The sequence below is a fragment of the Carcharodon carcharias genome, chromosome 19, assembly GCF_017639515.1.
Source record: "Carcharodon carcharias isolate sCarCar2 chromosome 19, sCarCar2.pri, whole genome shotgun sequence".
Classification (NCBI taxonomy): domain Eukaryota; kingdom Metazoa; phylum Chordata; class Chondrichthyes; order Lamniformes; family Lamnidae; genus Carcharodon; species Carcharodon carcharias.
The window spans coordinates 82204601-82221314 of record NC_054485.1 but is presented as its reverse complement, the minus strand read 5'-3'; the positions used below and the strand labels follow the sequence as shown (position 1 = coordinate 82221314).

General features: G+C 43.6%; 3 non-coding genes across 3 annotated transcripts; 1 reads left to right on the top strand and 2 right to left on the bottom strand.

Moving 5' to 3' along the window:
- Positions 1-82, top strand: trnas-aga. The gene has a single exon. It is a non-coding gene; the product is annotated as a tRNA-Ser (tRNA).
- A 6471-nt stretch (positions 83-6553) lies between these two features.
- On the bottom strand, positions 6554-6625 carry trnad-guc. Its single transcript has one exon. It is a non-coding gene; the product is annotated as a tRNA-Asp (tRNA).
- Positions 6626-9827: 3202 nt separating this feature from the next.
- trnaq-cug lies at positions 9828-9900 on the bottom strand. Its single transcript has one exon. It is a non-coding gene; the product is annotated as a tRNA-Gln (tRNA).
- Between the last annotated feature and the right edge of the window lie 6814 nt (positions 9901-16714).

Sequence of the window (16714 nt, the reverse complement as noted above, 5' to 3'; positions counted from 1 at the left end):
GTAGTCGTGGCCGAGTGGTTAAGGCGATGGACTAGAAATCCATTGGGGTTTCCCCGCGCAGGTTCGAATCCTGCCGATTACGCGTCTCCCTTTTCTAATTAAATTTAATCAAGTTCCTGTGCATTACGCGGAATGATATCATACACCTTTCAACAACAGTTGATTTTCTCATTCTTATTAATTGGCGTGTATTCACTACATTCCTACAGGAAATACAACACAAAGCAGCCAAATTAATAACAAAACAAAAACAGAATTACCTGGAAAAACTCAGCAGGTCTGGCAGCATCGGCGGAGAAGAAAAGAGTTGACGTTTCGAGTCCTCATATGACTCCCTTTGAGTCAGGTTGTTTGCGCGGGCGCATTTGTGCATTGAGTTTGTGCTTACACAGCGTGCATTGATTTTGTTTATAGTTCCTGCGTTGTTTTTCTTCATTGTGTAGCTGTAAGATGCACGTCTTCAAATACCTTTCCAATTCCCTTTTAAAATATTCTTTAAATTGCCTTCTAATGCCTTTTCAGGTAGAGCGTTCTAGATCCCACTAACTCTGAGTGAAAATATCTCTGCTCCTGTCCTATCTATATCTTTTGTCAATGGCATTGAATCTACGACCCCTAATTATTGGCCTTCACGCAGAGGGACTCTTTTCCTTGTTTACTCTCTCCAAACATCGCATCATCTGGAAAAGCACTATTATCTTCTAATCATCTATGTTCGAAGGACAACAACCTTAACTTCCCCAACAACTCCTCATATCTAAAATATTCCATGCTTCAAAAGTTCCCAGTAAGCGCCCTCGGTGCCCTTTCTAATGTCTTTGCTGAAGAGTGATCACAAGACTCATTACCAAGGTCGAATTACAGAAGTTAAAGTTCGAGCATGATACCGTTGCTTTCATACAATATTTCTCGACTTATAAACCCACGTAACCAATATGATTTTCGACCTACATTATGAACAATATGTAAGTAGAGACCAAGGCCTCTACACTCATACACACTTATCAAAATCTCACCTTATAGTGCTTTGACTTTCCATTTTAATCCTCCCAAAGTACATAATTTCACCTCTTACTTCCTCTTATGAATTTTAATTTATTTTAACGAGTTATTATTATATGTGCGCCTTACTTTCTGACCTCCTTCCTGAGCAGATCTTTGTTTCTCAGGAAGCCTTTCTGTTTGCCAATTTCACCGAACGAAGGTAGCTTTGTTAATAAAGGAAGGTATCAGTACGGTGGTGAGTCGTGATATGCGTGCAACAAATCCTGATGTGCGATCTGTTTGGGTGGAAATAAGGATTAGCAAGGGTAAAATGTCACAGGTGGGAGGCGTCTATGTGTCCCCGAAGAGTCGTTTCGCTGTCAGGACAGAGTATAAACCGGGAAATCATGGAAGTGTGTAAGAAGGGTGCTGCAATTGTCATGGGCGATTTTATCTGCATATTGACTGGACAAATCGGGCTGGCAGGGGTAACATGGAAGACGAATTTGTAGAGTGCATCTGAGATTGTTTCTTAGAGCAACATGTTGCAGAATCTACCCGGGAACAGTCTATTTTAGATCTAGTAATGTGTTAACAAGTAGGATTAATAAGAGATCTTGTAGTTAAGGATCCTTTAGGGGATGGCGATCACAACAATGTAGAAATTTAAATTCAGTTTGAGGGCGAGCAACTCAGGTCCATTGTCCTCAACTTAAATAAGGGCAATTACAAAGGTATGAAGAAACAGTTGTCTAAAGCAGGCTGGAAAAATAGACTAAGGGGAAGGTCAGTGAATGAGCAGTGCTAGACATTTAAGCAGATATTTCATAAATATCAGCAATGATTTAAATACTTTCAGTAACCACAACTCTCTGGGGTAGCGATTTCCAAATATTCACTACCCGCTGAGAGAAGAAATTCATTCACATCTCAGTTTTAAAGGAGTGTCCTCTTATGCTGTAACTATGTCCTCGAGTTCGATATTCCCCCACATAACTCCCCACCCACACCTACATCACCACCAAACCCCACCACCCCCCCCCCCCCCCCCCCCCCCCACCCCCACCCCCCCGGCCACAGTGTCTTCCTTCCACTATCAGAGGCCGATGATCCTTCCGACCTTGAGTATAAGACAATAAGACGTAGCAGCAGAAGGAGGCCATTCGGCCCATTGAGTCTGATCCGCCAATCAATCAGATCATTTCTGATCTGATAATCCTCAATTCCACTTTCCTGCCGTTTCCCCATAGCCTTTGGTCCCCTTACTGATGAAAAACTTGTCTATCTCAACCTTGAAGATACTTAATGGCCCAATCTCTACAGCCATCTGCGGTAAAGAGTTCCGCGGTTTCCCCATCCTCTGAGGGAAGAAATTCCTCCTCATCTCTTTCTTAAATAAGTGACGTCTTACCCTGGGATTATGCCCTCTGGTCCAAGACTCTCCCACAAGGGAAAACAACCTCTCAACATCTGCCATGTCAAGCATCCTAAGAATCTTATGTGTTTCAATAAGGTCGCCTCTCATTCTTCTAAACTCCCATGAATACAGGCCCAACCCACTCAACCTCTCCCCATAAGAATATCCCTCCATATTCTAGATCAACGGAGTGAACCTTCTCTGGACTGCCTCCAATGCCAACGTATCTTTCCTTGGATAAAGGGACCAAAACTTTTCACAGTTTCTAGGTATGGCCTAACTGGTGCCTTAGAACCAAAAACCATAGAAAAATCACAGCACAGAAGGAGGCTATTCGGCCCATCTTGTCCATACCAGCCCTAGGACTAATCCCACCTTCCTGCACCCGGCCCATAGCCCTGCAGCTTACAGCACTTAAGGTGCAGATCCAGGTACTTTTAAAAAGAGTTTAGACTTTCTGCCTCTACCAGTAACTTGGGCAGCAAATTTCAAACACCCACACCCCTCTTCATAAAAAAGTTCTTCCTCATGTCCCCCCTACACCTTCTGCCACTTCTCTTGAATCTATGTCCCCTGCTTCTCGAATTCTCCACCAAGGGAAACAATTTTATCCTGTCCACTCTATCTATTCCCCGGATAATTTTGTACACCTTAATCAAGTCACCTCTCAGCCTTCTTTATTCTAAGGAAAATAACCCCAAGCTATCCAATCTCTCTTCGCAGCTACACTTTTCTAACCCTGGCAACATTCTTCTAAACCTCCTCTGCACTCTCTCCCGAGCTATTACGTCCTTCCTGTAATGTGGTGACCAGAACTGCACACAATAGTCCTGTTGTAACCTCAGCAGTGTTTTAGACAATTCCAACATTATATCCTTACTTTTATATTCTATACCTCTGCATATAGTTGTATAGTTTTAACAAGACTTCTCTATTTGCATGCTCCATTCCCTTTGAAATAAAGGCTAACATTCAATTTGCCTTCCCCATTACCCGCTGAACTTGTACGTTAGCTTTTTGGGATTCATGCACAAGGATTCCTAATTACAACAAAATGAGCAATATGATTGTGGTGATTTGTTTCAAGAAGACGGTACTGGGTGTATGCACCGGAGCAATAAAGGGGGCAGTGGGACTTTGACCGTTGTACAAAATTCGAAAGAGCTGTTTAATTCCTTAATAGCAGCAATAGGTTTGCCCCTTTAGAAATTGGCATTTTAAAATTATTTTTCGTACATGTCAATTAGTATTTAGTGAGATTTGTACTACCGGTGAGGGACCGCTGAGCAGAGAATCGACGGGAACTTGGCCCCAAATACAAATCTCACTAAATAATGAAAGACATATACGAAAAATAATGAGAAAATATTATGCTGCTTTCTCACCTGCTGCTGTAGCATATGCTCTTAGTGGAACCCTCCTCACATTCTTACTGCCGGGCTCTGCTTTGCCTGTTTCCTGCCCTGCCCTTTCGCCCCCCTGTGTTCTATACACACGCTGTTCGTGGAAGTAGATTGTTTCATTCCAACCTATCGAATCCACCACCATTTTTTATTGGTAGCCTTTCAAATCGAGGTGACAAAAAGAACGCGGAATATTGTGGAAGAATATAAATGGATCCTCTTCGTGTTTCTGAAAAAAACAATAACTGGCAGTTATATAGCGCGTTTAACGTAGCTGATGTGGCGTCCCGGTAATGGGTTAGATCAGTTTCGCACCATATATTTATGAGTAATATTGTGATATTTGCAAACGGATTTTGGATGTATCAATGTGTTATTCTGGAGAGATGTCTGTGTATACCTGTGTGTTATTTCTCAATGTATTTGTGTTTTTAGGAGTATTGAAACTTCAGCGAGAAATAAAAAAAAACTTTCCGAATGGAATCTGTTCCAGCCGAACAAAAACTAGAGATGCAGATAAACAAAGCTGTAAACAGCAGAGTTCTAAAATGAACTTGCTTCGATCAGAGTCAAAAACGCATCCAAATGAAAGCTGAGTTGCACAATCATATTGACAATGCTGGAGCTGTTAAATAGTTTTCGTTGGTGGTCTATTGGTTAGGATTCGGTGCTTTCATCACCGCGGCCGGGGTTCCATTCCTGCTCAGGGAAGCCGAATTTTATACATAAGTTGCATCATTTTGTGGGTGCCATATTTCACGCTCTGAATAATCCATCCCCGCGGAAGCAAATGATTGTGGTCCTCTCGATTGTCAAGCGAAGCTGATAAACTTAACACGATGTGAACGCCTAACATTTTGGCCTCAGGCCAAATGAAGTGTTCAGGGAGAAAATAAAATGCTGAATCCTTTGCACTCACTTCAACAAATGTTTCCCCGATTAACGCCATACAAGTCACACGGGAAAAAAAAATCAAATTCAATTTTTTGAAACTCCTGAAGGAGCTTCTCAATTTCCTTTCCTGAATCTTTGGAGTGATATCCCTTTCTTAGATTCATTTGGATGGAAACCGGCCGCCCCTTGCCTCAGGGAAACACGAGCTCAGCAACTCTGAGCCGAATTTGCTCAAACTGCAGACACTTAACGCAGGTATGGTTGTTCGGGACGATGGTGGATTCCACACATCACCGCATGCTTCAGTGACGGTGCACCACCATCATTGTCGTGCCTTTCTAAGCGTAACCAGTTACTTGTTCAATGAGCCATACATTTTTTCATCCTAAAGGAATAGTTTGGAGACAAAAGAAGAACATCACCAGGCACTAGAAGCTGGAAAACGTATTAAAAAGTGCAAGTCCTTCCCCTGTGAACCGAATTCCCGAGTTGACACGTTCTCCAAAGCACTCAGCCCTCGTTCCGTATGTTTCTGAAAGCGAATAAAAAACAATGAATCCCTCAGAAAGGAGTTCAGGAATGAGACATATACAGAAATACAACATATAAAGAATTAGATAGAATTCAATGCGGAAAGTGTGAAATCGTAAACTCAGAGAGGATTAGTATAGAAATACAGTGTCTTGTAAATGGGACGATTTAGTACAATGATCGTATAGTGTCCGTATCCATAAAGTTCATAATGTGGAAAATCATCTCGGTTACTTGGCGTGATAAGTCGAGCAATCCATATAAAAGCAAAGGGATCACGCTGGAACATTAATATCTGTATTTGGACCTTAGTTAATCCTGGTCATCACTCTTCAACAAACATGTGAAGACATTGGAATAGGCACAGAGGGTGTTTGCTGGGAAGGTGGGCAAGCATGACGGACTTAAGTAGTAAGGAAATGCTGGAAACGTTTGGTCAGTTGTACGTCCAACAGAAAACAGTAGGAGATGACCTAATGGACGTTTTCTAGATAATAGATTTAAAGAAAGTAATTAGGGGAAAAATGTGGAGAATCAGTTAATAACTGGAGGTCAGTGTCACAGATTCAAAGCCATCGGCAAACGCTCTGGAGAGGATGGGGGCAAATCTTTTATTTCCAGTTGGAGAATTGGTGGGATCTGGAACGCTCAACGTGAAAAGATGCTGGAAGTCGATTTCATAAATAAGTTTAAATCGGAGTTAGAAAGGATTAGCAGCTTGCAAACACTCAGCCGAAGAACAAACAAAATCAATGCACACAGCCAGGATCGCACATTCCTACACAAACATAAAGAAATCCAGTGCACACCAGGCAGACACAAAAACGCAAGCACACATAGAGTGACTTATACATAAGGGGAAAGAGAGAGCGGGAGAGAGAGAGAGAGAGAGAGAGAATAAGCCTGTCGCCAATTTGGATGATTTATTTCTTGTGTTGTGAAGTTTCGTGAAACATGAGGCTGAATAAAATTGAGAAAAGCAACTGACGTTTTTGAAAGGTGTGTTCAGGCATGGTTAATTCCAAAGGAACTTAGTGAATTTTCAAGTTGATCCGAAAAAAGGACATAATTAACAGAATTTGAACCAGCGTGGAGAAACTCGAATGGATTTTCATTTCATCGTCTTGAGCCCTCGGCCGCGACTACAGCCTGCTACATGTTGACAAACCTGATCCATTAAAATGGCACTGATCTCTGCTCACATATCTCAGAAAGCAAGGTTCACCGCTTGCATTTGTCTAATGCTGTGCTTTTCTTGGTAGCTGCTTTAAAATAAAGGTGCAAAAGAAAATACGAACACAACTCTAACAAAATGACACCCAAACTCCCCGTCGGGGAATTGAACCCCGGTCTCCCGCGTGACAGGCGGGGATACTAACCACTATACTAACGAGAAAACGACAAAACGCAGAGCACTGTATTGCCCACAGAAAGCGTCATAAGAACACTTGTGTTGTGACAAATGATTCAGTTGAGATTGGCAGATGCATGTTTAAGGTGACAAAGAGGGACAGATAAAGATTGATAAATTCTTGAGAACTATTAATCAATTTCTGCACGTGAGTTACATTGGCAAACCTCCTACATTTTGTATTCTGGCTCTCAAACCTACTCCCGATATAAATCAATCCGACTTTTACAAAGCAAAACATTTCAGCGAAATCAATTTGTGGCTTGGAGTTAATAAAAACAACACAGCGGGCTCGCCTGGAATTTCAATCTAAAACCACTGGCATAACCATTCCAATATTAGTTCCCAAATAGGAATCATGCCAATGGCCTAAGGTGCAGTATGGTAGGTACTCAGCCAATAGCTGAATCATCCAGAGACGATCAGCCATCCTTTGAGATCGCGATAATAAAAGTAGAAAAGGCTGCAAATGCTTAGAGATCAGACGGCAGAAATGGAGATAAAAATAGGGTTCACGTTTCAAGTCGACGACCTTTCAACACCACCAGCAAAAGTTAGAAAAGCACCAAGGCAAGTGATAGCAGGGGGAAAAAGTCTGCGATTGAAATGGAAGTCAGGAGGCGTTAAGTGGAGTTCACCCCCTTTTCGGCTGCTCTATTGGAAGGAAACTACTGTATTTTTCCCTCAGCTCCTCGGAGCTGGCCGTTCCCGTTAAGTCTCCGCCTCTCAGCTCCTTACATTCTACTGAAGGCTCCGTCCCTCAGCTCCTCAGATTGATCCTCTCCTTTGTCAAAAAGCTTCATTCTCTCTCTTTTTGAACAAAGAACGCACTGTAATGGATGGGTGGTAGACTTTGTCCACCCTTGCACTCAAAGACAAAGATCTCAGCTCAAAACCGCCACCTTTCAATGGTTGGGTTTCTGACTGCACGGATTCCCGTGCGCCATACATTTAATTTGAAGTCGGCGGTATGTGAATACAGGTTTATAAGACTTTTACCTGCCTACTTCCTATTGCTTCTAAGAGGCAGTGCCACGTTCCTTCCTTCCTTCCTGCCGTCGGGATTCTGAGTTGAGTCCTCCCGCGGGAGTCCACTGAACCCACGCACCTGCCCCAACACCACCACCACCACCCACCCTTCACCCAAACCCCGCCTGCCCAGCCACTATTTCTGAACCAGTCGTGTGCATGAAGTTGGGCCGTATATACGGGCCCCGATGCAGCATTGACGGGCAGCCGATAATATCAACGTTTCTGGGTAATTTAGCGGGGAGGTCCTGCCCGGCCTCAATTTCGGGGCCTGTGGGAGTGCTCATGGTTGGCTGCGGGGCAGGGGCCCTGGGCGTTGGGATGAATCCCACAGACCGCCCTGCTCGGACTTCTGTCTGGAAAAGGCAGTGCCTCCCTCATGGGCTCTCTTTCCCCATCACTCCTAACCCTGATATCTTCCCCACGGGCACCGTGGCTGCCAGGTGTATCACCAGGCATACCAAGAAATGAGGTGTCAACCTGGTGAATCAATAACCCAGGACTACTTGTGTGCCAAACAGCATAAGTAGCAAGTGATACAAAGAGCTAAGCGATCCCACAACCAAGGGATCAGATCTAAGCTCTGCAAACCTGCCACAATCACCTGTGAATGGTGGTGCACAATCAATCAACTCACTGGAGGAGGAGGCTCCACAAGTATCGTCATCCTCAATGATGGAGGAGCCCAGCATATCATTTCAAAAGATAAGGCTGAATAATATGCAACAATCTTCAACCTGAAGTGCCGACTGGATGTTCCATCTCGGCCTCCTCCGGATTTTCTCTGCATCACAAATGCCACTCTTCAGCCAATTCGATTCACTTCACGTGACATCAAGAAACGGCTGAAGGCACTGGATAGTGCAAGGGCTACGGGCCTGACAATAATTCCGGGAATAGTACTGAAGACTTCTGCTTCAGAATTTGCCGTGCACCTAGCAAAGATGCTCCAGTACAGCTGCAACACTGGCATCCACCCGGCTATGTGGCAAATTGCTCAGATATGTCCTATATGTAATAAAAAAAACAGCACAAATCCAACCCGACCTACTATCAGTCTATTCTAGATCATCAATAAAGTGATGAAAGGGGTCATCAACAGTGCTATCAAGCGGCACTTTCTTAGCAATACCCTGCTCACAGATGCCGGGTTTGGGTTCCGCCAGTGTCACACAGCTCCTGGCCTCATTACAGCCTTGGTTCAAACATGCTGAACACTCGGGGTGAGGTGAGAATGACTGCCCTAGACATCAAGTCCGCATTTGACTGAGTGTGGCATCAAGGAGCCCAAACAAAACTGGAGTGAATACGAATCGGGGGAAAACTCTCCTCTGGTTGCAGTCATATCTAGCACAAAGGAAAATGGTCGTGGTTGTTGGTGGTCAGTCATCTCAGCGCCAGGGCATCACAGCAGGTGTTCCTCAGGGTCGTGCCCTCAGCCCAGCCATCTCTGCAGCTTCATGAATGGCAGTCCTCTCATCATAAGGTCACAAGAGGGGAATGTCGCTGATGATTGCACTGTTAACGAAGCAGTCCATCTCCAAACGTAGCAAAATCTGGACAATATCCAGGATTGGCCTGATAATTGGCAAGTAACTCTTTCGAGTACAAACACATTTCCATCTGTTCCTATTCAGATGAAGTTACATCGTTTCATAGTTTGCCATTGTGAGATTTGAACTGTTGATAATCTTTTAAACTCTTTTGAGTACAAACCCGTTTCCATCTGTTTCCAGATGAAGTTACATTGTTTGCCATTGGGAGATTTGAACTCTTGATCTTGGGATTACAAACCCAGTACCATAACCACTTGGCTATTTAAGCCAAGCTAATTGGCAAGTAACTCTTTCGAGTACAAACATGTTTCCATATGAAGTTACATTGTTTCATAATTTCCCATTGTGAGATTTGATCTCGGGGTTCCAAGCCCAGTACCATAACCACCTGGCCATTTAGGCCAAATCTGGACAATATCCAGGATTGGCCTGATAATTGGCAAGTAACTCTTATCGAGTACAAACCCGTTTCCATCTGTTCCTATTCAGATGAAATTACATTGTTTCATAGTTTGCCAGTGCGAGATTTGAACTCTTGATCCTGAGGTTACAAACCCAGTACCATAACCACTTGGCTATTTAGGCCAAGCAAAGCTTTGCCATGCCCAACGTGGGGTGCGAACCCACGACCCTGAGATTCAGAGTCTTATGCTCTACCGATTGAGCTAGCCGGGAATGTCTAATTGGCAAGTAACGTTCACACCACACAAGTGTCAGGCAATGACCATCTCCAACAAGAGAGAATCTAATCACCGGCCCCTGGTGGTCGATGGCATTACCATCACTGAATCCCCCACTATCAATATCCTGGGGGTTACCACTGACCAGAAGCTGAACTGGACTAGCTATATAAATACTGTGGCTAGGAGAGCAGGTCAGAGGCAAGGAATCGAGCGATGAGTAACTCACTTCCTGACTCCCCAAAGCCTGTCCACTATCCACAAGGCACAAGTCATGAGTGTGGTGTAATGCTCCTCATTTGCCTGGATAAGTGCAGGTCCCACAACACTCAAGAAGCTTGACACCTTCCAGGGCAAAGCAGCCCGCTTGATTGGCACCCCATCCACACACATTCACTCCCTCTACCACCGATGCACAGTACCAGCAGTGTGTAGCATCTACAAGGTGCACTGCAGGAATTCATCAAGACTCCTTCAACAGCACCTTCCAAACCCACAGCCACTACCATCGAGGAAGACATCGGCAGCAGAAAGATGGGAACATCGCAACCTGGAATTTCCCCTCCAAGTCACTCATCATCTTGACTTGGAAATATATCGCTATTTCTTCGCTGTCTCTGGGTCAAAATCCAGGAGCTCTCTTCCTAACTGCGTTGTGGGTTTACCTACACCACATGGACTGCAGCGGTTCAAGAAGGCAGCTCACCACTACCTGTGCAAGGACAATGAGGGATGGGCAATAAATGCTGGCCCAGCCAGCGAAGCCCACGTCCCGTGAATGATTAAAATAATACACAAATCCTTTCAGTTAAAGCGATTCATTAAATCAGCTTGCTAAGTGAGATATAATAAGCCAGCTTACATTCCCTGGTGACTCAACCCTTGGAGGGCCCTCTATAATAGCTACCTCTGAATACCCTCCTACATTCGTAGGGCCATGGCCCTCTGCCTGGCAGAATCAACATCAATGCTTTGCAGGAAAAATGCAATAACCTTGCCATTTACCAGGTCGACCTAATTTACTGCCCAGTTCTTGCAGCAGTTGGCGTTCCCGGTAAGACAGTAAAACGAGGCAATAGAAATTGAATATTAATGTGCGATCATTCATCTTATTTTCCCCTGTTGATATCAATTAAGTATAAAGTAATTTTGTTGCTTTCTGAATGAGATTCCTCAATCAAAATAGCAATGGTTCCTCTAATTGTTACAGCTAACAAATTTTAAACAATATTCCGTTCGATGTTTATAGCAGAAACTCCTCCACAGACGTGGTGCCGATATCAGATCTGAAATAAATTAATAACGTTTGAAGTCCTGATGTTGTACAGTGGGCTACCAGTGTCCGCCGGGGGGGAGGGGGGCGGGGGTGCGGCGGAGGGGGGGGGGGGGGGTCAATAAATATTGCTTTGTTAAAGCCTATTTCCTGTTCAAATCTGCTGTCAAAGCATAAATCTTGCTTATTGCTTAGACCTGATTCCAGCTTAGATTTTGTTTGCAGCTGGTTCAAGTGGATGTACAATCCGACGTGGTCATACCCGTCAGGTATTCCATTACTTCCTTCACCCACTTAATGATTAATACATAGGTGGTATGAAGGAAACTTGGCTCATTTTCTTTGAAAATTCCAGAGGGTTCCGAATCGAGTTGTCAATCTTGTGGAAAAGTTGGAATTAATTCCATTGAATGCATACATTTGTGGCGGGAGATTGAAGTGCTCTTTTCTCCTGTGAATAGATTTGTGATTTCTGGTTCATGCAAGTCTAAACTATGGCACTGAGTGACACTGCAAATCGGCTGATAGTATGTCTGGGCTCCGGACTCACGCTGTTGCAGGATATTGAAATCTTGGGGCAGGGCCAGATTCAAGGGGGTGAGAAAGCAACTAGTCCAGGTAAATTCGAATCAAAGAAATGGCAGCCAAGAACTTCAATTGAGCAATATGATGCCTTTAATGTGGAAATAGCATGAGTATAGTTCCCACGAGGGCGAAGGGCAGTGTGGGGTGGGGGGGAGGCGGGGGAAGTTGTGGGGGGGAAGCCAGATCTCTCAGGATTATGAAAGGGATAGAGAGTAAGATGAAATCTACAAACACGGTGAAGGACAGATGTCAGATTGATGGCACAAAAGAGAACAAGGCTGAATATTCAAATTTCAGAGTGGATGCGAAGCAAGTAAAAACAGCAAAGAGTGTGCACAAGGACAGCCTAGCAGCCAATTTTAAAGATAATCATGAAGTCATTTCATAGTAAGAGGGTGGGAAAAATGAGGGGTAAGGCTGCTTGGGTACCAAAAAGGGAATTTATTCATGGAGGCAGAGAGCAAGGCTGCAACATTAAATGGGTATGTTACGCTTGCCTTTACGATGGGAGGTGAAGGTGCGAAAACAGTCATGAAAAAAAGGTAATTTTGCCACAATTGCATAGAATACAAATTGATAAAGGGGAGACATTACAAAGGCTGGCTGCATGTAAAGTTATTCGTTCACCAGGACCAGATCAGGTTTTTCAAACATTACTGAGGAAAATAGGGGTGGAAGCTTTGGAGGCATTGAAAATAATCTTCCAATGCTCGTTAGATACAGGATTTGTACCTGAAGCCTGGAGAGTTGCAAATGTAATCCCTTGTTCAACAACGGAGTGTGAAAGGATAAGTCCTAAAATGAAAGCAACATACTTTGGATGCTGAAAATCTAAAACTAACAACTGAAAGTGTTGGAAATACTCAGCAGGCCTGGCAAAATCTGTGGGCAGGGCAACAGAGTTAATGTTTTGAGTCAAATATGACAGAACTCTTCATGAAGATGAGACATATTTGACTGGAAGTGTAAACACTGATTCTCTCTTCACAAATACAGGCAGAACTGCTGAGTATTTCCAGCACTTGCTGTTTTTATTTATGAAAAGATAAGCACAGCATCCTCAGTATTGGGAAAGCTTTTAGGAACGATAACTCTGGATAGCATTAAAAATCATTTGAACAATTCCGAATTAATTAATGAAAGCCATCACGATTTGTTAGAGGCAATTCGTGTTTAACTAACCTATTAAAGTAATAGGGAGGATGATGAGTGTTAAGTGGTTAATGTGGTACACGTTGATTTCTTTAAGGCATGTGGTGAAGCGCAACATATTAGGCTTGACGGAAAAGTTGAAGCCCATGGAATAAAAGGGACAGTGGAAGCTTTGATATGAACTTGGCTTAGTGACAGGAACTAGTGAGCTGAGGTGAACAGTTGTGTTTCGAAGCAGAGAGCACTGTAGAACAAGGGCCCGTAAGGAGTTTTTGGTAAATATTTGGATGTGCAGGGCACAATTACATTTTTTTTTCCAGATTGCACAATGCTTGGACGCATTGTGGTTTTCTAGAAGGATAGCCGTCACAGGGACATATACAGGCTCGTGGTAGGGCGAACACGTGGTAGGTAAAATTTCATGTAGAAACGTTTGAAGAGATAGATTTCCATGGGAAGAACGGTAGAAGACAATATGAAATGAATGCCACCATTCTATAAATGGACGGGAACAAAGGGACCTTGCTCACCAATCGTTGGAGATGGCAGGGCAGGTTGAGAAAGTGTTTGATAGAGTATAAAAACAAGGGAGTTAAGGTGCACCTTTACTAAAACTCTTTCAGCCTCAAGTGGAATATGCGTCCAATACTAGGCATCACACTTTAGGGTTTGGAATTCATTGCCTGAGAGTGCGGTGGAGGCAAATTCAAATGTGGCTTTCAAAGGGAGTCGGACAATGGCCTGAAGATAAAAGATTTGCAGTGTTATTGAGAAAAAGTCGGAACTTGGCCGAGATCATTTGCTCTCACAGTGAGCTAGAATGGGCATGACAAGCCAAAAGGCCTGCTATGTGCTGTAGCTAATCTTTGATTCTATGATGCCAATAGAATTGGAGAATGCGCATTCCATCTTGCACAGGTCACAACCCAATGGTGCATGAGAGTGCTCTCCATGTTTTACCGACCACAGATGGCGGAGTTGATTTGCCAGTATGAGAGAAGCTGACCAAGTATCAAAGGATATCCCTTTGCTTTGAATATACAAATTATCCCGTATGCCACAATACTTGTTAGCTTTGCACACTTGCCTCTATCTGATATTAACTTTATTTGCATTTCCTTAATCCTGCAACTTAAATTTTCCATGTACTTCCCTGCAAACCATTCAGCAGTTAATTTGAAAGTAACATTTACATTTAATTAATGATAAAACAGCTATTTTAAAACATTCTTAATTAACTTTCGACGATCCTTTGGTAAACATGTTTTGCAATTGCCCCAAAGCATATTTTAGTGTTCTTGTGGTGATTCTGATCCTGTCACCAGGAAGATATGGTCACGCTAAATGCATCAACGGCTATATGGCCGCAATGGCAACGGCCGATCTAACCGTTGTTATCATCCATGTGATACTACGGAAGATTAATAGCATGTACTTGACAATTAGTTTCATGTTTATGACTCCTATGTGTTCTGTAAATTGTGCTGCGTACTTTGTTGCCCTGGACTGTTCTATCTGGTTTACCGTCGCCTCCACTTTTGATCGATATGTAGCAATTTGTTGTCAGAAGCTACAATCAAAATATTGCATCGAGAAAACAGCGGCTATAGTTATTGTCGTTGTGCTTGTGGTGAGCTACCTGAGAAACATCCCATGTTCTTTCATTAATGAAGCAGCATTTATAATTGACAGTGTGCCATGGCATTGTGGTCCAAATCGGATTACCTTACTTCCCCCTGGTCGAAGGCATTTGAATGGGTCGACAGCCTCATGACAGCTCTATTGCCAATCATTTTAATTATTTTGTTCAATACTCTGACTATTAGTCTTATTACAGTGCCAAATAGAATCAGTAAGGGGCTGCAGAGAAACAGTGAATATCAGAATGTTTCAGAGATGAAGTATCGGAGGAAATCCATTATTTTACTTTTCACTCTGCCAATTTCATAATCTTGCGGATGACGTATGTTGCGCATTCGGTAAACTGGGCGGCGATAAATATTTATTACACGGAATAACGTTACAACTATCCGAAATACCTCACCCAAGAAGTTCGGTTTATGCCGCAGTTTCGGAGTTCCTGCACAAACATTTGTATCTATGGACTGACACAGAGGAAATTCAGAGATCAACTGTATCCCGTGAATGAATAAATAAAAAATAACATATTAATTGACTCTTAATGGCAAGCTATGTCAACATCCGGTAATGACATTACCATCACTGAAACCCCCACTTCCAACATCCTGGGGGTACCATTGACCAGAAATTGAACTGGACGAGCCATATAAATACTGTGGCTACAAGAACAGTTCAGAAGCTAGGAATCGTGCGACAAGACTTCCTGACTCTCCAAAGCCTGCCCACCTTCTACAAGGCACAAGTCAGGAGTGTGTTGGAATGCTCCCCTATTGCCTGGATGCGTGCAGCTCCCAGAACACTCAAGAAGCTTGACACTGTCCAGGACAAAGCAGCCCGCTTGACTGGCACCACAATCACAAACGTTCACTCCCTCTACCACCGACGCACAGTCGTAGCAGTGTGTACCATCTGCAAGATGCACTGCAGGAATTCACCAAGGCTTCTTCGACAGCACCTTCCAAACCCACAACCACTACCACGCAGAAAGACAAAGGCAGCAGATAGATGGGAACACCACCAACTGGAATTTCTCCTCCAGGTCACTCATCACTCTGACTTGGGAATATGTCACCGTTCCTTCACTGTCACTGGGTCAAAATCCCGGAACCCCTTTCCTAATAGCATTGTGGGTGTACCTACTCCACGTGGACTGAAGCGGTTCAAGCAGGCAGATCACCACCACCTTCTCAAGGGCAACAAGGGACGTGCTGGCCTCGCCAGCGAAGCCCACATCCCGCGAATAAATAAAAGAAAAACATATTTCTTGACGCTAAATGGGAAGCTACGTCAACAGCCGGTAAGTGGAACCTTTCTGGAAAGGAGTTTATAGATTCCCAGATTTCCTCATTATTGGGAGCTTTGTGGGCAAGAGAAGGGCTGTTAAATATAGATTATCGTCACCGACATTATATATAATTTTGTATGACATACAAAATATTAAAGTTGAATTTAAATGTGGGGGAAAGGAGAAAAATACATGTAGAATCGAGTAACATATGTATAACATGATCCACTCCGATGTTTTTTAATTTGCCATTGGGTTGATGGACTGAGAACACACCACCAGCACACATTATTTCCCCATCTAAGAGCGATAAAGTGAAATCGCCATTGGGACATGCATTGTAGTTCACGGTTGGATCAATACATGATTTTTTTTTAATCCACAACAAATTCGCATTGTTAAAGAAAGTTAAAGTTGCTGGAAAATATACTCCTCATAAAAGAGGCCAAAACAATATGAAATATCAGGGAAACATCTGTTCATCGCTAGTATCTCTACAATCCCACAAGCGACTAAATTTCATGCTTTGGACCGATATTTGCCTAACAAGGCTAAAGGAAACATGCTTGAGCATAACCGCTGCAAAAGTGGCTCGTGCTGGGCAACGTGAAACCAGACTCAGATTCTCCTGAGCGTCAAATTCCGCAGGGCTACATGGTGAACTCAAAAGCATTCATCTGCCACTGTCAGCAATCTTCTTAAAGACTGCACCACCACCGCCCTCCCCCACCCCCACCTCCCCCACCACCCCCCCCCCCCCCCACCCCACCCCCACCCCCAACCCCCTCCGCCTTGTCCTCCATCACCTCCAACAACAAATTCGTATAATTCATTATCATTAAACTTTAGGGCATCCGATCGTTTTCTTCTGTC